At 41.5% G+C, this 24,954-nt stretch overlaps 1 protein-coding gene across 1 annotated transcript in view; it reads left to right on the top strand.

Annotated features, from left to right (window-relative positions):
• The window catches only part of THSD7B (thrombospondin type 1 domain containing 7B), a 1,641,422-nt gene that overhangs the window by 382,440 nt on the left and 1,234,028 nt on the right, over positions 1 to 24,954 (top strand). The window contains exons 8-9 of the mRNA XM_081579094.1: positions 9,291 to 9,381; positions 13,840 to 13,930. The gene's annotated coding sequence lies outside the window, so the exon portion shown is untranslated. The remainder of the gene's footprint in view (positions 1 to 9,290; positions 9,382 to 13,839; positions 13,931 to 24,954) is intronic.

Here is a 24,954-nt window from a genome sequence, read left to right as displayed (position 1 = left end):
TATTGATTTCCCCCCATCCCCACCTCCAGCAACACTCTCCCTATTCACTCATCCTCCCTTTAAAATGCCCAGGTACCTCTGTTCACATCAAAGTTGAGTTCAGTTCCTGCTGGACCCTTTTCCCTATTGCATTAGTATATTGCTGATTAAAATCTGTCCTTACCATTCTAACTAGTGTCAGGCTTCGTTTGTCTTTGATACCTTCTGAATCCTGTGTTGCCTTCAATGCTTGTCTCCACCTCCTCCCCCCTTAACTCCCTTCCATGCCCCCTTCATCTCCTTCCATGCCCCTATACACACAGGATCTTCCCGCTGAGGTCCTGCTTAGTCCCCATGCACCTGCATTGCCTGCTTCACTCTAGTCACCCACTTGCAGCTCTTGGTCATCTCTTTTTCTTTGACCTCCTGTATCACTTGGATGTGGCGCTTCTCCCTGGGGAAATAAGATATGCTATATCATATTTCTTTCTATGCAGAGATCTTGTTTCTGCTTCTGATTTGGGCCTCTTGAGGACAAGAACAATATCTCATGCTTCTTTGTGTACTCAGGCCTCAAGAAGTCTTGTACAGTGGGCAGCCCAAAGTGGGTGTTGTCAGTGATGTTGTAGAATAAGCAACTGTCCAATCGTGGCATTGCCTGTCTTCCCTTAGAAAACGATGGCTCTACTTTTGAAAAACTCTCAGTCCACTGGGAGATATCTGACATATATTATTGCTTGGATGCACAGGGTAATGAAGCAGCTAAGAGTATAACCTTTGGAGTCTCATTGGCCTAGAATTCCTTGCTCTTAATTCACCTTTGGAAAAAAATCATGGGCAAGTTTATATTCACTTTCATCACTTATGAAACAAGCATATCACGTTCCTCACTGGGTGATTGTGATCATGAGCGTTACATGTCATAACAGTACCTACCACATAGTAAGTACCAGTAAATGGGATCAGTGAAAACCATACACCAACCACACAAAATGTACCATGGATAGAGTTAAACAAGTGTAGGGTTGAAGGGGAAGAAAGGAAAAGGATGAAACAATATGGAACAAACCAGGTGCTAGGAGCTTTGAGTCAGGGATCTGGAAAGACTTCTTGGGTGGCAAAAAGAGAAAGAAAAATGCTTTTTACTTACAATCTTTAATCTTGTGCACTGCATTTCATTGACTTCTCAGAACAGTGCTGTAAGACTTATATTTACCCCATAATTTACAGGTATTGAAAGTTTTCTGTGATCACAGAGTTCATAAGAGGCAAAGCTGAGATGGACCTGAAACTATCTTACTCCAAATTTGTGTTTTCCTCACGTTGCCAACCTCCCTGCCTTACCCAGTTACAAGTGTGTGTGCTTGCATTGAGTGGGTTCATTAAAAACTTTGAACCTTCTTGGGAGCTGACAACCATTGCTCTATCTGCTCTGATTAAAAATATGTGGGACTGAGTTAAGACATTGGCTTTATCTGTAAAGTTCCTCTAACTTGTCTTGAATATATTGGCTTGGCAAACATACGATATCTTGGACTATAAGGAATAGAAATCCTACCTAAAGTAATTTAAACAATGAGGAAGTGTACTGTTCCTTGTAACAGAGGACAGGAAATAGGGCAGGTTCAAGGCACAGTACCTAAACCCTTGGGACTGCAGCTCTGTCCCCTGCTTACCCTTGTCTGTGTATAGGCTCTGTCCTCAGAAGGGCTGCCCTAAGAGTCCAGACAAGTGCTTTCTTTGTTCTTTGTGAGTGAGATAAAACTCATTTCTTCCATTATGAACTAAGTATTCCTCTCTTCAATCCATTTGGATTGTGGATCCAACCCTGGCCCAATAGCAGCCAACAGGGGAAATACTCTATACTGATTGGCTCAAGTCAAGGTTCCTGAATCAATCACTGGCAAGAAGAATAGGATGACTATGATTAGCTGATACTAATCAGGACTCATAACTATAGTCATGGTTGATCCTTAGATTATCAGGAGAGAGGACTGAAATTCTTACTGAAATTCTCAATATGTTACATCTCCTACAGTTTGGACACCATCAATCAGGATGGATGCTCTCTATAAAAAGCAGTAAGTCTATCTGTTTTAGACTACATGATTATCAATCTTATCAGTATCAGTACCCAACCATAATGTGGATTTTCCTAAGAAGAGGAAAGGGAGCCTAGATCCTGGGTAGGCAGTCTACAGTGACTGCTTAGTCTATTATGTATCTAACTGAATATTAGGCTTAATGGACAGTGAGAGTAATCTACCCCATTTTTCTAATCTTGACAGTTCTATACCAGTGGCCTCAGCAATTAAGCAATCATACTTTTAACCTGCTCTGTTAATATTAGTCTTCTCTAAAATGTGTGCCTAAATGTGACATGTGATTTGACCTAGCCCAAGTTCAACTCCCTGCTGTGTAGGGACCTGATAGCAAGTCAGCCTAAGCTGCATCTTTGTTTAGTTCCAGGGCAGAATAAAACTCTGCTGACCACACAGATAGAGTGAGGAAACCTAGATTCTGCAGAGAGGGACCTCCCACCCCAAGCGAAAGCTTTAAAAGTCCTTAACCAGTCTTTTCTTCAGTTTACTCAGTTTGTACAAATCCTCACTAATTGGGAGCATAGGCAGCTTAAATCAGTTTACAGATCTAATTACAGAAGATTTTAAAAGATGTGCAGTTATAACATTTTCAAGTGTGGGCAGTAACTCAAATTAGATTATAGAGAGATGTCTTGTAAAGCTCCTGGTATGTATATAGATAAAGATGATTTGTAATGAGCTTATCAATTATTTGTATTAATTCCTCTCTTTGAAAGTGCTTCTGGTGGCTTAACACCTGGTGTTCTGCCAATTACTTTAACCTTTTCCCCCAGAAATCTTGTTTGCACTATCGATTCGGACTATCAATGCAGACTCTGAAATAATAAGGTTTGGGCCTATTCCTGATTTTGCAAAGAAGATTGAAATCTTATGTGTTCATCAGATTGATTTTTTATTGGACACACAAAAGGGTGTTTGGTCTTTGGGTGCAAGTTATTGGCAGTCAGTTGAAAAGATTTATTTTTTGCTATTTTTTTTAAGGGACTATGTGGAAACTTGATCCCTAGAAAATGTTTAATGGAAGTGCAGAGGGGCAGTTTGCATACACTGAATATGAAGAGTCAAATCAATCCAGGGAAATGAACTGTCTCTAGGCTGGCAGGGCAGCCAAGTTGAAGGAGCACTGGATCACTAGAAGACCTGTGTTCTGTTCCTTGCTTAATACTAGTTGGTTGTGTGACCTTGGACAAGTCACTTAACTTCTCTGAGCCTTAGTTCATCCAGGGTTTCACTACTCCAGCAATGGCAAACACTCCTAGTCACAGGTGCAAGACAGAAAATACATGTAGTTAAAGAGGACTTGGGAAAAAAAAAAAAAAAAAAACAATGAAACAGAAAGCCAACAGAACACCAACTTTAATGTGATGCTAGGGGGCAGTTGGGGATGGTGGGGACTGAAGCAGAACACAGCCCTGTGGGACAGGCCACTAGTCAACTTCAAGCCGAATGCAGATCCCATATGACCAGATCTTCTGATTTTTTTGAGAAGTTGAAAAATCCAGATTTTTATGTAAAATCTTTCAGTTTTTAAATATACTGCATGTAACACTAAACCCGTGTGAACTGCCACGCTGAACACCATGAGGTTTTCCCATCATTCAACTTGGGGGTACTAATTTGCAACTTTCAGACAAGAAGAACTCAGAAATCCATTGCAGGTACAGAGTGCGATGGCCTTCTGAGTGTCGTGTAGATAACTCCTTAGAGTCATACCAGCGTCAAGGCAGAAGAGGTCTTAGAGGGTTTCTGGTTTGCCTCTCATGTACCATCCCTGGCAGTTGTTACCTAACCTCTGTTTAGGTTGTCAACAAGCCAAACTGTCTGGAAAGGGACCCTGTTTGAAGTTCTTTTTTGTATTGAGAAGAAATCCCTCACTCACCAATTTGTCTTCTTGCTTCTAATTCTGTCATCTGGAGCAACACAGAGGACATCTTTGTCTCTTGGGGCTTTAGACCTCTATAAGCCTCCCATCCCCCAACACAAGTCAGAGAGAAGCTTCTTGGGCAGTCGGGGCTTTAAATGGTCTTAGAGCACAGAACTCTGGATAAATTAGAGATATTTTGTGGAAAAGAATTCAGTTGGCACCCCTTCCAGCATTCCTTGTGCTGAGGTGAGTTTCCCACATTTGGGGAGGGGGATGCTGGGTGGTGTGGACTGGAAAGCCATATAGCTAGGTTTGAAGGATGTAGGGTCTCTTTCAGAGGGTCACCACTGGGGGCTCTTTTTTCTGTAGGAGGGTCAAGCTGGGAGTATTGTTCTGTCCTCAAAGGGTTTTCCTGTAACATGTGTCCTTGCTATAACCTTTGCACACTTTATCTGCACACGGGGCTGACCTGGAATCACTTTCTTCTGCAGCTGCTTCCCAGGCTTTGTGATAGGGGAGAAGAAGAGGGCTTTGGGTGGGTTGGACAGGGGTGGGGAAGTGGCTGCTGTTTGCCTCTGCAGGCGTACAGTTCAGAGGCCACTGGGAGCCTGTAACTGGATGTGGGGCAGATCATAAAGGATGCAGAAGGGCTCAGCTGCTGTACAGATCTGTTCTGTGAGGAGTGAAATGCTTCTTTCGAAATGTGACTGCATTATTGTAGAGTCTTCATGACATATTGTGGGGATAAGCTTTCACATGCTCTGTGATTCAACCCATAAGTCCAGAACAGGGAAATTAACTAGGTGTAATAAATAATATAGAATCTGGTGAATATTTAGGGTCTGGTAATGATGATAAATCAGGTTTGAAATGCTCCTTGAGAAGACTGTGAGATTCTAAGAAATGAAGCCAGGAAGATTGATTAGAACCTATTGCTGTTCAGAAAATCTACTGCAAAAAATACAGGGAGGTATTGCTAAGCTAATAGGAAAGGCGAATACAATCCACCTTCGCCTCTAAAAACCAAATGGGAGTCATCAGCAAATGTCATTGCTCTTAGGGGTGAATGCACAAGGGAGCGAGAGACACCCCATGACATGGGGGTGGAGAGGGTTGTTGATTTGATCGGTGACAGCAAAGAAAAAACACATTAGATTTTCTCTATGGTCCTTACTTTCTTTAAAGCCTTATTTATTCATTTATTTGTTTGCTTATTCATTTCCCCAATTTTAAAGGAAGAGCCCTATTGAAGAAATAAAAGTTATGTTTTTAAGGGTTTGTGCCACCAAATCTTGTTCTTCTTAGGGAGTCCCATACTTGGTTTTCAGCTCTATCTGTAAAGTTTCACATCCTACATTTTGTACAGCTGTACCACGATGAGTTTACATTTCATGTTTTGATGATGAATCACACTATTCTCCCAAAATTTGGCTCCACTTATTGGATGAATTTAGCAGTAACATAAAATAACCCTTCTGGAAGTTATCTTGGGAGAGAATACCCTGAAAACTGTGGTAGTAAAAAGAAGAAAAACCTAGCCTGTGAATGGAGGAAACAAAGACTTGCTGCTGCTGCTGCTGCTGCTGCTGCTAAGTCGCTTCAGTCGTGTCCGACTCTTCACGACCCCATGGGCTGCAGCCCACCAGGCTCCTCCGTCCATGGGATTCTCCAGGCAAGAGTACTGGAGTGGGTTGCCATTGCCTTCTCCAACAAAGACTTGGGGAAGAGCAATAGCTGATAGTCCGCAGACCAGGGGTGATTTGTGCTGTAGCAGGAAGACAATGGACTTGGATCAGATTCAGCTGTGTGACCGTGGGCAAGTTGCTTAACTCCTCTGAGCCTCAGTTTCCATTTGGATGAAATGGAGGAGAACACATTGGTATCTCATGGAAATTAAAGGAGAAAATGTGTGTCCAAGCCTAGTGCTCAGTGTGGCACAGGCTCATTCCCGTCTCCTGACTGGGTGGTCTTCTGTTTTTACATATTCCTGATTCAGTCCCTTGCACATATTGAACACTTGATATTTGCTGGTTAATGTACAGAGTCAGACAGTCAGAGGGCTTCCTGGTTAGTGCTGTGATAAAGAACCTGCCTGCCAGTGCAGAAGATATAAGAGATGCAGGTTCAATTCCTGAGTCTGGAAGATCCTCTGGAGAAGAAAATGGCAACCCATTCCAGTATTCTTGCTGGGAGAATCCCATGGACAGAGGAGTCTGGCAGGCTACCATCCACAGGGCTGCAAAGAGTTGGACATGACCAAGCAACTGAGTACACACAGGCATTCGGCATCTTCCAGAATCCAGGAGGCAGGCAAACTGCTTCAACAGCCTGCTGCTCTCTGATCTCTCATTTGGAACCTGGGGTAAACAGTGTAGCCTGGATGAGCACCACACTACAGGGAAGGTGTCTGGTGTGAGACAGACCCTTCCTCTTCTCCCAGGCACATGTATGCACAAGCATCACATGCTAGGAGGACCTCAGTCAGGGCATGTTTCAGTTTCTTCCCTTCCTTCTGCCCCAGCTTCCTAGAGTCAAGAGAGGTGATGGTTCCAAATGAAAGACTAATAATGTAAAAAGTTTTCTTAAAAGGGAGAAGAACAAATTTATATCTCGTGGGAATTAAAAGGGAAAATGTGTGACAGTGACTTACTTTCTGTCATTTCAATGTGAAGTATGGATAGAAATGTCAATGCTGTGTAAATAAATTATTTGATTAGACAGGACATCAGTGTGCCCAGGGGTTAGACTTGCCAAGAGATCCAAGGCAAGCTGGTAAGTGTTTCCCTCATTTAATGGGCAATAAATAATGCAGAAGCTAATCAGATTTGTCCGCTGATAGATTTGAAAGAATTTGATCCCCTAAAGCTAGGGAAGTGATGAAGGCGAAAAAATATTGCCACGAAGCTGGCTTCACTACTTGAGAAATCTGAAGCTGCAAAAACTATGCTGAAATCATATTACAGATCTGTCTTCAGCTGGAGAAGGAAATTGAAAGTTAAAGAGAAACTTCCCTCTCAGATTTGACTGTGTTATTAATCAGCTTTCATACTGGGCAGTCTGTTTAAAGGTTGGCCCATTAAGACTATTGTGCATTAACAAGGTCCTTCCCCAGTGGGCCATCCGTCCTGTGACTCCATTGTTTGACAGGAAGTGGATCATCCTAAAAAGAAGTCTCGGGTTGAACAGTGGTGTGTCACTGCTAGGCTTTCTAAAAATATGCGTGCTGTCTTCAAATGGCTGCAAATTGTAGCTGATTGAGGACTAGGGGTATTTTATGACAGATAAATATGCAGTTAAGATGTCCCTACTATCTCTGAAAGGGGACAGACAACTGCCTTTGGAATATGAATCCCCATATCACAGCCCTAAAATATTTCTACTAGCTACTTCTTTGAGGTATGAAAAGATGAAACTGCAATCATTTATTAACATTGAATTAATTTCATTGTTTAGACTAGCTCTCCCCTCACCCTCACCCTGCCCCTCATCCCTTCCTCTCTTTCTTTCCTCCCTTCCTACAAACACATGTCAGGCAAACTTCTAGGCTCAAGAGACACATCATTAAACACCACAGAAAAATTTCCTACCCTTGTATTGTGGTGCTTGAATTCCTCTGTGCATGCATGCGAGCGTGTGTGTGTATAGGAGGAATCAGATACTAAGGCAGATAAATATATGTGTTTTTATGTATACATAATTGTACAGTCTTTTTGCCATTTAGAAGCTGATCCTGTGACCAGTTGCGTGTGTTAAGTCGCTTCAGTCATGGCCGACTCTTTGAGACCCCATGGACTGTAGCCCACAAGGTTCCTCTGTCCATGAGATTCACCAGGCAAGATTCTGAAGTGGGTTGCCATGCCCTCCTCCAGGATCTTCCCAACCCAAGGATTGAACCCACATTTCTTATGTCTCCTGCATTGGCAGGTGGATTCTTTATCATTCATGCTACCTGGGAAGCCCAGATATTAGAAAAGTTAGCAGAGGCATTTAAGACTCCAAAGATTTTTCCGGAAGCTCCTCATTACCTCACAGAGTGGTAAAAGGGGTCAGATTACAAAGTGTTTGCTGTTTGATTCCATGAGTGTGACCTTGGGCCACCTGTGAGTGGGAGACTCAGATGGTAGCCTGGGGCAGGAGGCAGCTGTTACTCAAGCTCCTGGGGAACTGAAGGGCCCCCAGAGGACAGGCAGGTCTTCCATATCAAGAAGCTTGTAGGGTTTCATTTGACTAGCAGCTCCTTGAGGCTCAGCCTCACCTTGGTTTGGGTCGGTGGTTCTCAAGATGGGGGCCAGGCTAGGGTCCACCACTCTGTGTCAGGATCACTTGGTAGGCTGGGTATCTATTGCTGGGGAAAAATTTTTTTCCCATAAGAAAGTTATTTTTATTTCCATTTCATAGATGAAGCAACTGAGGTCCAAAGAAGTTATCCAAGTTTATAGTAGTGAATGACAGAGCCAGTTGTTTTTAACAAGTTATTTTTGTGTTTTAGTCCATTATACATGAGGATAAGATTTTGATACTTTCTAGCAAGAACCAGCAGAATTCACCCAGTGTTCATTCAGCTTGAGGTTCTATAGCAAAATGCCATAGACTGGGTGGCTTAAACAATAAGCATTTATTTCTCACAGTCCTGGAAGCTGGAAGTATAAGATCAGGGTGCCAGCAGAGTTTGTTTTAGACTCCTTTGGGTTGTAGAGTATTGAATTGTCAATGTATCCTCACATGGCTGAAAAAAGACTAGTTATGCTTCTGGCCTCTTTTTAAGTAAGGGTGCTAATCCCATTCATGAGGATTCTACCCTCATGACCTTATCACCTCCAGAAGAGCCACTTCCAAATACCATCACCTTGGGGATTCAGTTTCAACATGTGAATATTGGGGGGCCACTAAAAGTGGTTGTATTCACTTTCTATTGTTGTATAACATAGTGCCACAAATTTAGCAGCTTCAGACAACCTGCATTTGTTATCTCACAGTTTCTGTGAGTTAGGAGTCTGGGAAGGACTCAGCTGGATCTTCTTCTTGGTTTCAGACTTACTTTACTTAGTATAATAATTTCTAGTAGCATTCATGTTGCTGCAAATGGCATTATTTCATTCTTTTTTTAATGGCTGAGTAACACTCCATTGGTATATTTGTACCACATCTTTTTTCTATTTGTTTGTTGATGGACATTAAGGTTGTTTCCATGTCTTGGCTAGTATGAATAGTGATGCTGTGAACATAGGAGTGCATCTATCTTCTTGAATAGTTTTGTCTGGATATGTGCCCAGGAGTGGGATTACTGGATCATATGGCAGTTCTATTTTCAGTTTTTTGAGGAACCTCTGTACTGTTTTCCATAGTGGCTGCACCACTCTGCTTGGTTTCTCATGAGGCTGCAATCAAGATGTTGACTGCCAGGCTGTGAAAGAATCCACATCTAAGTTCACTCAGGTAGGTGTGGCTGTCAGGCTAAGGGTCATGACTTCTTGCTGATGGAGACCAGAGGCTGCCTCAGCTCCTGGAGGCCACTGGCAATTCTTTGACACTAGGGCTTTGCCTACATGTCCACTTACATCATCAAGCCAGCAACAAATGTCTCTAGAGCAAGTCTTCAATCCAGTCTTCACATAACCTATTCATCTCTGTCATATTCTACTGGCTGAGAATTAAGTCACAGGTCCTGCCCACCCTGAAAAGAAGATTACACAAAATTGTGAATACCAGGAAGAAGAAGGGGTCAGGGGAAGCACATCTAGTTTGCTTGTTCTAAATGCAGTTTGCTGAGCTCACCTTGAGATGACCCAATCAGAATTTCTGGGGTGGGACCCAGGAATCTGCATTGCAGTGACTCCCCAGGCACTTCCTGGCTGGAGAAGCCACACTGAGCACCAGGGGCACCTGGCATTCCTTCTTGCTAGCACTCCTAAGGCTCCTCCAAGCCAGTCCTCCTAGTGCTGGTTTGTTGTTGTTCAGTCACTCAGTTACGTCCAACTCTTTGCAACCCCATGGACTATAACCCACCAGGCTCCTCTCTCCATGAGATTCTCCAGGCAAGAATACTGGAGTGGGTTTCCATGCCCTCCATAGCAGAATACTACTCAACAATACCAAGAACAAACCACTGATACACAACTTGGACAAACAGCCAGGGCATTATTTTTGAGCAAAACAAATAGCCAATCCCAAGAAGCTACTATTGTGGAGTCCATTTATATAACAATCAGAACATGATGATAGTTGAAATGGAAGACAGATTTAGTGGTTGTTAGATATTAGGGAAGATGAATATGGTCATAAAGGGTGAGGGATCCTTTGGTGTTGGAGTTGTACATTTTCTTTACTGTCACGATGGACATGTGAATCTACATGGGATGAAATTGTGCACACACAAAAATGAGTGCAAGTAAAACCTGGAAATTGTAATAATACTGGTGGATTACATGACTGTTAATATCCTGGTTGTGATAGTAGAGTGTAATTTTGCAAAATGTTACCTTTGGGAGAAGCTTTGAAAAGTGTACAGGGATCTCTCTATAGTATTCCTTACAATGCATGTGAATCTACAATTACTACAATAAGTTTTTTAATTAATAAAATGGGGCCTGGACTTCAACTTTCTCATCTCATCCATGCTGTCCCTCATATATCTGAAAGAGATTTTTGTTAAGAGTTATTTTTCTTCTTTCTTCTTCTACAGTTCCCTTGGGGAGGAAGTCTTACTTTCAGTTAAGTTATTCTCTTCTTTTTATAGGAATCTTCCTCCTTAGGTGATTGTCATTCTTGGGCAAGAGCTTTGACCAGAGAAAACCCAGAAAGCTGAGGTATGGAGTTCCTTAGTGTGGAGTGGAGGGGGAAATGGGTAGAATTCAGCCTCTTCTTATTCTAGGGTCACACCTGTAAATGCAACAAATCAGAAGCAAAGTCAAGACGCCAATGGCATGCTCCAGCATAGCTTTCCCTCACCTGTTGTTGTTCAGTTGTTAAGTTCTGTCCAACTCTTTGCAGCCCCGCAGCATGCCAGGCTCCTCTGTCCTCCACTATCTCCGGGAGTTTGCTCAAATTCATATCTATTGAATCAGCGATGCTATCTAACCGTCTCATCCTCTGCCACCCTCTTTTCCTTTTGACTTCAGCCCTTCCCAGCAACAGGGTCTTTCCCCAATATGTTGGCTCTTCACATCAGATGACCAAGGGATTTCAGCTTCAGCATCAATCCTTCCAGTGCATATTCAGGGTTGATTTCCTTTAGGATTGACTTTAGGTTTCATCTCCTAAACCAAGAGACTCTCGAGTCTTCTGTAGCACCACAGTTTGAAAGCATCAATTCTCTGGCTCTCAGCCTTCTTTATGGTCTAACTCTCACATCTCTACATGACTACTGGAAAAACCATAACTTTGACTATACAGACTTTTGTCAGCAAAGTGATGCCTCTCCTTTTTAGTACTGTCTAGTGTTGTCATAACTTTCCTTCAAAGGAGAAAGCATGATTTAATTTCACAGCTGCAGTTATTGTCACTGTCTGCAGTGATTTTTGGAGCCCAAGAAAATAAAATCTGTCACTGCTTCTATTTTTTTGTCCTTCTATTTGCATGAAGTGATGAGACAAGATGCCATGATCTTAGTTTTTTAAATGTTGAGTTTAAAAGTCACCTTTTTCAGTCTCCTCTATCACCCTCATCAAGAGGCTGTTGAGTTTCTCTTCATTTTCTGCCATTTGAGTGGTATAATCTGTGTATCTGAGATTGTTGATATTTCTCCTGGAAATCTTGATTCCAGATTGTGATTCATCCAGCCCAGCATTTTGCATGATATACTCTACATAGAAGTTAATTAAGCAGGGTGACAATATACAGCCTTGTTGTATTCCTTTCCCAATTTTGAACTAGTCCATTGTCACAGTTCCAGTTCTAACTGTTGCTTCTTGACCCACATACAGGTTTCTCAGGAGACAGGTAAGGTGGTCTGGTACTCCCATCTCTTTAAGAATTTCCCACAGTTTGTTGTGATTCACAAAATCAAAGGCTTTAGCATAGTCAATGAAGCAGAAGTAGATGTTTGTCTGAAATTCCCTTGCTTTCTCAGTGATCCAATGAATGTTGGCAATTTGATTTCTGGTTCCTCTGCTTTTTCTAAATGCAACTTGTACATCAGTAAGTTCTTGATTCACATAATGCTGAAGCCTAGCTTGAAGGATTTGGAGCATAACCTTGCTAGCATGTGAAATAAGCACAACTGTACTAATGTGAACACTTTTTGGCATTGCCCTTCATTGGGATTGGAATGAAAACCAACCAGTCTTGTGGCCACTGCTGAGTTTTCCAAATTTGCTGGCAGCACTCTAACAGTATCATATTTTAGAATTTGAACTAGCTCAGCTGCAATTCCATCACCTCCAATACCTTTGTTCATAGTAATGCTTCCTAATGCGCATTTGACTTCACACTCCAGGATGTCCAATTCGAGGTGAATGATCACACCATCATGGTTATGTGGGTCATTAAGACTTTTTAGGTATCATTCTTCTGTGTATTCTTGCCACGTTTTAAATCTCTTCTGCATCTGTTATATCCTTACTGTTACTGTCCTTTATCATGCCTATCCTTGCATGAAATGTTCCCTCCCATGACAACTCCAGTTTTCTTGAAGAAATCTCTAGTCTTTCCCATTCTGTTGTTTTCCTCTATTTCTTTGCATTGTTCATTTAAGAAGGCCTTATCTCTCCTTGCTGTTCTCTGGGGCTCTGTATTCAGTTGGGAATGTCTTTCCCTTTCTCCTTTGCCTTTCGCTTCTCTTCTTTTCTCAGCTATTTGTAAAGCCTACTCAGGCAACCACTTTGTTGTTGTTTAGTGCCTAAGTGATGTCTGACTCTTTGCGATCCCTTGGACTGTAGCCCCTCAGGCTCCTCTTTCCATGGGATTTCCCAGGCAAGAATACTAGAGTGGGTTGCCATTTCCTCTCTCTGAGATCTTCCCAATCCAGGTATCGAACTGGTGTCTCCTGCATTGGCGGGCAAATTCTTTAACACTAGTGTCTCCTGCATTGGCGGGCAAATTCTTTAACACTGAGCCACCATGGAAAACTGAAAACCACTTTGCCTTCCTGCATTTCTTTTTCTTTGGGATGGTTTTGGTTATTGCCTCCTGTACAATGTTATGAACTTCTGTCCATAGTTCTTCAGGCTCTCTGTCTGTCATATCTAATCTCTTGAATCTTTTTGTCACCTCCATTGTATAATCATAAGGGATTTGATTTAGGTCATACCTGGATGACCTAGTGGTTTTCCCTACTTTCTTCTATTTAAGCCTGAATTTTGCAATAAGGAGCTCATGACCTGAGCTGTAGTCAGCTCCAGGTCTTGTTTTTGCTGAGTGTATAGAGCTTCTCCATGTTCAGCTGCAAAGATTTGATTTTGGTGTTGGCCATCTGGTGATGTCCATTAGTCATCTCTTGAGTTGTTGGAAAACAGTGTTTGCTATGACCATGAGCATGTTTTCTTGACAAAACTCTGTTAGCCTTTGCCCTGCTTCATTTTGTTATCCAAGGCCAAAGTTGTCTGTTACTCCAGGTATCTCTTGACTTGCTCCTTTTTCATTTTAGTCCCCTGTGATGGAAAGGACATTTTTTTCAGGGGTTAGTTCTAGAAGGTGTTGTAGGTCTTTATAGAACTGGTCAACTTCAGCTTCTTCAGCATCAATGGGTGGGGCATAGACTTGCATTACTGTAATGTTGAATGGTTTGCCTTGGAAATGAACCAAGATCATTCTGTTGTTTTTGAGGTTGCAGCCCAGTACTGCATTTTGGATTCTTTTGTTGACTCTGAGAGTTACTCCATTTCTAAGGGATTCTTGCCCACAGTAGTGGATATAATGGTCATCTGAATTAAATTCACCCATTCTTTTCCATTTTAGTTCACTGATTCCTAAGATGTCAATATTCAATCTCACCATCTCCTACTTGACCACATCCAGTTTACCTTGATTCATGGACCTAAAATTCCAGGTTCGTATGCAATATTGTTCTTTACAGCATTGGGCTTTAGTTTCACCACCAGACAGATCCACAACTGAACATTGTTTCCACTTTAGCTCACCCACTTCATTCTTTCTGGAACTATTAGTAATTGCCCTCTACTCAGTAGCATATTGCCTACCTTTTGACCTGGGAACTCATCTTCTGGTATCATATCTTTTTGCCTTTAATACTGTTCATAGGGTTCTTGTGACAAGAATACTAGACTGGGTTGCTATTTCCTCCTTCAGAGGAGAGCAAAGAATAAAATCTTGTTTTGTTAGAACGCTTCACAATGACCCATCCATCTTGGGTGGCCCAGCACAGCATGGCTCATTGCTTCATTGAGTTATGCAAGCCTCTTCTCTACTCACTGCCTACTGGCAAATTAGGAATTTTCATCCTTATCATGAGAGACTCACTTCTACTGTAGCATCATCCTACCATAAGGCTCTAAGGTTAGTGGCATAGCTTTCAATCTCGCTAGTTAGATCAGGAAATTGTGGAGCAGAAATCTGTCCTATTTATCTCTCTACCTTCTAGCACAGGACTGCCCAATAAATATTTTTGAATGAATGAATGAACAAATGCTAAGCCTGACTTTATTAGTGTCCAGTTTCATTTGGAGGAGTCAAAGAGGAAGACACAGTGGTTCTCTGAGAAGATGTTACATGGCTATTCCTGTCAGCATTTATTTCTCAAGGCAGGAGTCAGTGTCAATATGATATATATATATATATATTTTTTTTTCCTGATTTGCATTTTAGGAGTATGTTCTGGTTGAGCAGTTCTAACATGTTAAGAGGAATCTTGGGCTAGGTTTGAGGAAGAGGTAGACTTAGCCTTTTGGATCATGGCAAGTTGTTCCCCCTTATTTTTTAATATTGGAAAAAGTGCTCTATAATAAAATTGGAGCATGGATTGGAGCAGGAGTCCTTGTTTAACTGGCATCCTCACCATTCTACTCAGGTCCACTCTGCCTCCCCACCCCTTTTCCTGAACTATCATCTAAGATATTTTGCACTTTCTTTCTGATTGATAAATTGAAACCGCTCCTCATCTCATCTTCTCTGTAAAGCCATTTCTGCTTGCAACAAATCACTTCATTCCTTCACAATTTCAAGTTTCACTTCATGAATTCTGGAATAAAATACTTTTGAATGAAGAATATCAACAGAAATGTCAAATGGCCTATTATATAGAGGAAGGAGGGTGATTTGGGGGGGGCCCTAAGAGTGTGTGCTGCAAACATCAGAGCTTAGATCAATGGCTAGATTAGCCTCGTCTCTTATCTGTGAGCAATCAGTCTAACTGGACAATTGCACCCTGTGTGTTTTTGGCCTCAGCAGGAGAGTAGGCCATTGGGGCTCTTTACTTAGATGACCACTAGGACAAATGCTACTGTGGGCTATCAACTTGGTCTTAGGGAACCACTATACTTGTTTGCCTTCTAGATTTATGGAGAGTACTGTTAATATTATTGTAGAATGGTGATGGTAGAGCCTATGGTTGAAATGTTTGGAACCAGAGGCAGAGAGGGCAGTTGCTGGACCCCAGTGGGGGGCAGAAAAGAGAGCTGGCTCAAGTTGCAGATCTGTAAGAAAACATTGTCATCTAAATCAACATCATATCTTACACATACATATGTAAGTTATGTAAAATCTCAGCATCCAGAATCATTAAAATAGGTATATGAAGCTTCTGCAGTCTCTTTTAAAAATATCCAAGAGTGGAGAGGGGAGAAAATCTGGCCAGAAAATTTTAAAATTGTTTTTTTTTTTTAATTAAAAAAATTTTTTTTGAAGCATAGTTGATTTTCAATGTTATGTTAATTTCTGCTGTACAGCAAACTGATTCAATTATACACACATATATTCATTTCATATTCCTTTCTGTTAAGACTTCCCTGGTGGCTCAGACAGTAAAGCCTTTGCCTACAATGCGGGAGACCCGGGTTCGATCCCTGTGTCGGGAAGACCCTCTGGAGAAGGAAATGGCAACCCACTCCAGTACTCTTGCCTGGAAAATCCTATGGACGGAAGAACCTGGTAAGCTACAGTCCATGGAGTCACAAAGAGTCAGACACAACTGAGTGATTTTCTTTATCTTTATTTATTCCTTTGTATTATGGTTTATCACAGGATATTGAATATAGTTCCTGTGCTATACCATAAGTGTTTATCTATTCTATATAATAGTTTGCATCTGCTAATCCCAAACTCACAGTCTTTCCCTTCCCAACCTTTCCTACCCCTTGGCAACCACAATTCTGTTCTCTGTGTCTGTGAATCTGTTTCTGCTTTGTAGGTATGTTCATTTGTGTCATACTTTAGATTCCACATATACATGATATCATATGGTATTTGCCTTTCTTTGTCTGACCTAATTTCACTTAGTATGATAACCTCTAGGTCCACCCATGTTGCTGCAAATTGTCCAGAAAATTTTATTCTTTGCTCTCTGTAAATTCCCACAGGCTTCTTGTGACACTCAATCTGAAGAAGTTTTCTTTCCACTAGTCTCTCTAGTGATTGTCTCTCTAGCTAGTATCTCTTCACAGGGCATGGTTTGCAATACAAGACAGAAGGGGAAAAGATTGCAACTTGGACAATTTAAAATTATGTTTTATCTTTATGACACATACTTTGCTATATTTCCAGGGTGTGTAGACTACTGCTATGATTAATATACTAGAAATATGTTCAGTGAGTCACTGAATTCATAGAAGCTTTTCATCATTTGCATTTTCCCAATAGGTATTAAAAGGCAAGTGCTATCAAGTAGGTGGTCTAGGAAATTTTCAGTTAAAACAGAGATTTTGTTCCCAAAAGAGGTGGAGGCATCTATTGGTTGAATTGTGCCACTTTTATTTATTTTTTGAATAACTGTCTGAAGTGTGTTTCAGTTCTTTAAACATATTTTAACTATAATTTTTTTCCCTGATTTAGCTTAATCAGTACCAGGGTAAATGATCTCATTCTGTGGTGTAGTTGTAACAGGAAGTGATTGATTAACTGGAAAAAGTCTCTAATGGAATGGTGGCTCCAGGCAATGATTATCAATGGCTACACAAACACTAGGTTAAAGTTCATGCAGAGACTTTTTAGTGGATGAATCAAGTTGACATGATCTAAACTCCTTGATTATCACAAAAAGTGCAACAATCAGACATTCTTTTCCTCCCCATGTGAGGCAGTAGGTCATCACAGCATTGTTTATAGCATCTTGTTGCTAAAAATATTGAACTTAAATGTACTCAAACCTCTGTATCTACCTACCCATTTATAGAAAATACAGAGGAAAGTTGGGTAACACCACAGGAGACATTCAATCATTGGACATAAATAGCATGGAGAAGAATGGGAGAGAAAACTGTCTTGGATTAAAAGAAACTTACAAGACTAATCAAGCAAATGCTATTTGTAAACTTGGTTTGGATCCTGATTTCAGCAAGTTAACTATAAAAATACATTTTTGAGACAATCAGAGAAATACAAGGGAGGTTATATGGAGATAATAAGAAATTCTTGTTACTTTTGTTGAATAAGATAATGGCATTGTGGTGAAGTTAAAAAAAAAAAAAAACCCAAACATTCATAAATCCTTGCTGGAGTACTTAAGCGTGAAATGATAGGCAATCTGGGTTTTGAAAACCAATACAAAAAAAGGTGGAAGGTAGAGATGAAATAAAAATGGCAGAATTGTTGATAATTATTGAAGCTTAGAGTAAGTATTTGGAGTTCATAGTCTAGTCTTTCTACTTTATATATGTGAAAATTTCCATAATGAATGGTTAATCAAACTGAAACATGTTCTAGTATTTGTTTGAAGGCCTCAGAGAAATGAAGCAGAGGAGAAAAATAATGGAATAAACTATGACTCTACCTGATGCATCCATTTTCCTTTTTTTTATTAGGGATGTATTTTGTGGGTGTTTGTGGGATTAGGAAGTGGGAATGCTATAGACACAGGTTCGAGCTGTCTTATTTGAAGGGAACAGGGATCCAGAGAAGAAGGTGGTAATTGCTAGTCAGTGGAGGAAATGTAGGAAGGACAGTGCTAGTTTAACTGTCTGGAGACTGTTCGATGCTGTGGTGTGAATGTTTGTTTTCCCCTCAGATTCACATGTTGAATTCTAATGCACAATGTGATGATAATAGAAGCTGGGGCCTTTGGGAAGTGATTAGATGATGAGGGTGGAGATTCATGAATGGGATTAATGCTTAATTAATGGGATAGAGCTTCCTAGGCTCTCTTGCCATGTGAAGATGCAACAAGAAGTCTGTGACCTAGAAGAAAGCCCTCATCTGACCATACTGGCATCCCGATCTCAGACTGCTAGCCTCCAAACTGTGTTTGTTCATTATAAGCTACCCAGTCTGTGTTTTTTGCTGTTGTTGTTGTTTTTGGCTGCACTGGGTCTTTTGAGGGGCATGCAGGCTCTTCATTGCCTTACAAGGGCTTTCCTCTTGTTGCGGAGCATAGACTATAGAGTGTTCGGACTCAGTAGTTGCGGCACAGGAGTTTCTCTAGTTGCAGCATGCAGGCTTATTTGCCATGTGGCTTGTTCCACTACCAGGATTGATTCTGAATCTCCTGCATTGGAAGGTGGATTCTTAACCACTGAACCATCAGGAAAGTCCCTAGTCTGTGGTATTTTGTTATAGCAGCTGGAAGATACAAATATGCTGGGCCATGTTTAATTCAAATATGTTTCACTTTCCTGCTAAACTTGAGACCAGGGACTGTCTTAGCTATTGGCCTATCCTTTGTGCCTGCTAGAATATCTGGGAAAAGATTGAACCCTTAATAAATATTGACTTGATGGATGATTAAACTTCAATTGATTGGCACCCCCCTTTTGTATGAGTGACCTAGATAAGGCTTTAACAAATAACCAGTGCAATGAGTAAGTTGTTCTAAAACAAATTCTTAGTGTTGGAGAGAAAATGGTCACTATTAGGTGTCAGGAATATTATGCCAAATAAATACAAAGCATCTTCATTATAGCTATGCACTGGGCTATTTTGGAGATGGAGTCACTGTACCTGCTTTGCAGCCTTATGAATTCTCATTATCATCTCCCTGGTTATAACAAGCAAGAATACTGCTAAAAATACTACTTTCTTAGGGACAGTATTACCCATGTGGAGACACAAGATTACCTGCAAACGAGGAGACAAAAGGGGCTTCAATAAAATTACTTCCTATCAAGTGTAATAAACATGTACAATAAGTTATTATTAAGGACCTTTGAGGCAGGCCACATTAATGAGATATGGAGACACCTAAATTAGATTTCAAGTAAAAAAAAAAAAAGACAGAGATAGCAAGAATAAAGACGAATGTAAAAGAGAAGAGGAAAATGGAAAATGAAGAAAACAAAAAGGACCGGGTCTGATGAAAATTGCCCTGCCGCTCTGTGGCAAGAGTGAAAGCAAATCTAATGACTTTCTCTGCTTTCAGTTTTAAAAATAAGACACATTTCTCAGATATGAAATGTGGTCCATTATCTGTCAATGGTGTTCTGAGCTGTCTTCAAGCAGCAAATATATGCCATAAAATAAACTTTAAACTCCCCACCCCCTCCTTTTTTTTTAGGGATGGCACAAATCTAGCCTGTTTGGAAAATTGGTTTTCATGACAGTTTTCTGCTCTTGCAAGAAAAATTCATTGACAAGTGTGATGTGTGTGTATGCCTATATGTATGCTGTGGTTCATGGATTTTATGATGAACCCTTTTTTCACATTTCGACATCTTTGAAACCAAGGTGTGTGTCAAGGTTTAATTGGCAGCATCTTTTCTGTCTTGATGGCTCACAAAATAACGTTGCATATTATAATCGACCACATCTTATGTTGTGAATTTGATTTATTTAGTGGCAGGGTAGGGTGAAGAAAGAGGAAAAGGACAGAAGTAGGAGAAAATGTGATGATACTTTGTAGTAATGGCATAATTTAGAAAATATTCTTTTTCACTTCAATTCCTAATATTTGTGTGACTGGGAATAAAAATGACATTTGCTTATATTCTTTGGATGAATCCATGAAAATTGTTAAACTCTTCCTTCTGAACTCTCCGTCACTTGTTTCTCCCAGCCTTTTCTGCCTCTCATACATGCATAAGTTCAGCTTGGTTCGGGGTCCACATTTACATCTTTCTAAAATGTGCCCATGGCTTAGATCAACTGTTAGTTTGAGAAGAATCAACCATGAAAAAATCTGAAGAGAGCATCAGGGCTATACTCTAAGGTAGGACAAAAATGCCCCTAATATCTTAGAGAGTTCTAGTAAGTCCAGATATATTGATGTGTGCCCAAGCTGTGCTTCTGCTTCTGTTTCTCATTTCTGGCTTTCTGGGCACAAGCTCACACTAGATGCTAAGCAACAGAAGGCTTCAGCCCAGCAACTATGAAATAAAGGGGCATTGATTATTTCCTATAGGAGGGAGTTGCTTTCAACCCTTCAAAGCAGTTCCTTTGATTCCTTTCTGCAGTTGTAGGTGCTGAGGATTCCCACTTAGAGGTGAGGGCATTAACTCTCATGGGCTCAGTGGGTGTGCCATTCGTCACACAGAGGGGCAGAAAGTGCAGCTGAAAAACCGGTGCCTCCCCAGCTCAGAAGCCTTGAATATTTTCTCATGCTGGATCAGGCATCTCTTAATCTGATTTTGATTTTGTGATACAACTGAGCTCAGATCAGTGGGTCTTAGACTATGGCTATGGTTGGATCAGCAAGGTGGCACTGCTTGAGGCTGTGGGGCAGAGAGTAAAGACATGTATCTGAATATTGGCTGCTGACAATCAAGCAATGAGCTTGGAATATAGGTGACAGAAAGCAGTAGCATGGAGTCTCTGGCACTATCTTTCACCCAAACAACAGGCAGAGATTCAGTGAAAAATACTCATCAAGTCAATTGAGCCAAATTAGGATAGGCAAGGTTTAAGAGTTCTGGGCATATACTCATTGAACACAGAAGAAGTGGTGTGATGTTTGCCTGCCTCCTATGCAAATGTTCTTTTATGCATCTGTATAGTTACCAGTTTCATCAGACCCAATCTTTCCTTGCCAGAAACCAAACAAAATGTCATCTCTCTTTTGGAGAGATTTTGTCATTGACAAAAACATAATTTCATATATCCAGTGAGAGAAATGTTGACACTGACAAGAAGATAGTACCCTTTACCTTCAAAACTGTTTTATAGGAAACAATTTAAGCTAAAAGAGCTTTTTCTTCCATTTTCTCAGTTTTATTGGCAATGATTACTCCCTTTGCTGCTCTGCCATGTCAACCGACATCCAAAGTACTTGAGATTGATCTGATCTGTGTCTGGTTTAAAATGAAAATTATGTATTCCTGGGCCAGATTTTAGAGTTGGGGCATCTATGGGGATTTGGGGCAAGGTTTAGGGTCCTGGTAAGGTTAACCCTGTAGCTGTGAGGGGGTAGAGGTGTATGAAATATCAGTGCCAGGAGAGTTGCCTCTCCGAGCATCATCACCACATTGGACAAAGTCACTGCAGGTAAAAGAGTCATCCCAGGTCCCAAACAAGGCTGTCTATGAGATAAGCAAGAGCAGTAAGGTTGGCTGGAAAGAGCCAAAGAGAGGAATAAGGGGATGGGCTACCCATATATGTTCTCAGCTAGAGGCAGATGCCTTTGTGGTTTGGAGTGTACCTTAGGAATCACACTGCCTATCTTTAAATCCTGCTTCTCCCCCTTACTTAACTCTGTGACCTTTGTGAGCTAAGAACTCTCTCTGAGCCTTAGTTCTCTCATCTGTGAAATGAAGATTATAATGATTCTGATATCACTGGAGGCTTTGATGATCATGCATGTAAATCAGTTAGCTTAGTTCCTGTCACATAGTAAGTGCTCAATAAATGTTATATGAACCTTTTTATTCCTTCATCAATCATATTGGTCTTTCTCATCAGACTGTGAACTCTTCTGGGATGAGAATTCTTGTTACTTTACTCTCTCGTGTCTTTCTTTCCCTCTCAGCAATCTTAGCAGAGCCCTTAAGATGACATCTCTCCATGCTTCCTTAACCTCCTCTTCTCCTATTTCCCCTAAAACATCACTGGCCGCTCTTCCTCAGTTTTCTTTGCTTCCTCTTCCTCCTGCACTTTCTCTCTCTAAACGCCAGCTTCTTCTCTGGGCTTCTCCATATTTATTCATTCTCTCAACTCCCAACATTGATATCTCCTGAGCTGGACTCTCGTCTGAGTTCCAGACTCACAGAGAAGGATTGTTACTAGATATTTCCCACTGGATGTCTCCTGGATAAGTCTAATTTCAGAAACCAAGAGCTCAAAATCAAAACTTGTTCATCTTCCCTTACCAAAGCATCTCCCTGATGACTCCATTATTCATGTAACTTCTCCAGCAGAAACTGGATAGCGCCATCCATCTTCACTACCCCTATTTGATCTGTGGGCAAATCCTTTTGCTTCAGCCTCCAGACAATCTTAGGGCCAGCCACTTTCGTCCACCTCTATTGCCACCACTCTAATCCAGGCCATCTTGTTCTCTTTTCTAGAATACTGCAATAGCCTCCTAACCGTTCTCCCTGTCTCTACTGTTGGCCTGCAAGAGTCCATTTTACATGTGCAGCCAGAAAAATCTTTTAAAGACATTCTTCCTTTGATTGTAATCCATCTGGCTTCCTTTGCTTTGCACATAGCATAAGACCTAGAGTCCCTGAAGAGCACACAAAACTCTGCAGAATGGGGCCCCGTCTGTTTCTCAAGCAGCCTGCCCACCCCTGCTTTCTGCACTCACCACTATCCAGTCACATGAGCCTGTTTCATGGTCTGTATCTTTTGATGAATTATTTCTGATACTTGGAATCCCTTTCCACCACCTTCCTGCTCTCTCATTCAACAGAGCTTGTCCTGAGTACCAGTGTGGGCCATGTGGGCCACCCTTCCCCTAGTTCTCTCTGTTCCAGTCTCCTGTTTATTTCGTTCATGCATTGCATGCATGTTAAGTTGCTTCAGCCGTGTCTCTTTTCAACCCCCTGGACTGTAGCCCACTAGGCTGCTCTGTCCATGGGATTCTCCAGGCAAGAATACTTGAGTGAGTTGTCATGCCCTCCTATAGGGATCTTCCTGACTCAGGGATCAAACCTGTGTCTCTTATGTCTTCTGCATGGCAGGCAAGTTCTATACCACTAATGCCACTTGGGAAGCCCTTATTTCCTTCATAGAACATTTCAATTTGCAATTTGTAATTCTTTTATTTAATTGTTTTATATCCTTTTTCCCCACCAGGGCACAGGGATAACTTCTGGGTCTTTCACCATGGTTTCCCCAAATCATAGTGCCTGGCACATTAGTTAGACTGTGTAAATACCTGGTGAATGAATGAATCCAACAAAGTGCTAAATAGCCATGTACTGAGCGAATGAGCAAAGCTACTGACATCTAAAATCTTGTGACTGTTTTTAGGGGTGATGGCGTTGTTCCTACAAGATCAAGTGTTAAACCTGATGGCAACAGCATGGGGCAGGGGAAACACTGGGAACATTGGTGCAGAAAAACAGAGCTTGGCTTGGAGCTCTGCCTCTTATTAGCTGTGTGATATAGGAAGTGTTTCTTAACCATGTTCAGGTTTCATTTTCTCATCTGTAAAATGGGGATTAGACATCCTTACCTTAAAGGGTGTTATGTGTGTGAATCCCCTGGCATAGAGCTAGCATGGGATCAGCACTCAACATCTGGCCACTCACTTCTTTCCTTCTACAAATAAAACTGCAGCTGCAGGCATCCGTGAGCTGATGGGAAAGGTCATTTTGGAGAAGAGAGAACTTCCAGGTGACAGCTCCATTCCCACTTATCCCCAGGTTGTATTACATTAGGAATCTCAGACCAGCCATTGCAGGAAGCACACTCTAGCAGTGGGAGTTGCCAATCATTGTGGAACATACAAGCTAAGTCATTGCCTTTGCTTGTCCTTTCATGGATTTGCCGACTTTGAATTGAAGATTCTCAGATACTTCTGTTCAGAATATGACCATATTTCGGGGTGAAATCCAGTGTCATTTTTTTTCTCTGATTTTCTCAACTTTGTTTCCCAGTACCCTCCTGATTCCTACTTTCATTACTAAAAACTCTGCTTGGACATATACCAGAATCCTCTAAGAGCTCCTGACACTATTTCATTAGGTGGCACTGTCTCATTTGTCTAAAAATCTGCTCTCTGCTCTTCATTCATCAGCAGAAGGTTTTAGTTTTTTCTGGGGTCCTGACAGCTCCTGCTCACTTGACTTCTGGACTTCTTCCTTTCCCTTTTCCATAACCTCCTTGTCCCTGTTCCTACCATCTTTCTCTTTTTCTCTCCATCCTTCCTTATATTCACTGTCTCTTACCTGAGTGTTCCCTTCATCTTCTCCTTACTCCGTGGTCCTCCTTGAGTAGCATAACTGGTAGAGAAAATACTTGGGTGCCCCTTGTCACCATCCTGGGTCTTCTTGAGATTTCAACCATGGCTATGGAGGACAGCTTTGGGTCCAGTTTTCTTCTGTGCCTCAGAGCCTTCTCCATTGACAAGGCAACCTGGAAGGAAGGGGGAGTTATCACCTCAGAGGCAACTCTCAACCGTGAGGGAGGAACCTTGGATCTTGGTGACTCACTGGATTTGGCATTTGAGTGATGAGGATGCTGCTGCTGCTGCTAAGTCGTTTCAGTCGTGTCCGACTCTGTGCAACCCCATAGACGGCAGCCCATCAGGCTCCGCCATCCCTGGGAATCCCCAGGCAAGAATACTGGAGTGGGTTGCCATTTCCTTCTCCAGTGCATGAAAGGGAAAAGTGAAAGTGAAGTAGCTCAGTTGTATCCAACTCTTAGTGGCCCCATGGACTGAAGCCTGCCAGGCTCCTTCATCCATGGGATTTTCGAGGCAAAAGAGTACTGGAGTGGGGTGCCATTGCCTTCTCCGGATGAGGATGGGGGTAGGCTAACTGCCAGGTTGTTGAGTTGGGGGAGATTGGGAGAGACCCAGGGATGGAGCCA

This window comes from Giraffa tippelskirchi, chromosome 3 (assembly GCF_054371585.1).
Source record: "Giraffa tippelskirchi isolate mGirTip1 chromosome 3, T2T-mGirTip1v1.2.pri, whole genome shotgun sequence".
Lineage (NCBI taxonomy): Eukaryota > Metazoa > Chordata > Mammalia > Artiodactyla > Giraffidae > Giraffa > Giraffa tippelskirchi.
The sequence above is the reverse complement of the archived record's forward strand: the minus strand, read 5'-3'. Positions and strand labels throughout refer to the sequence as shown.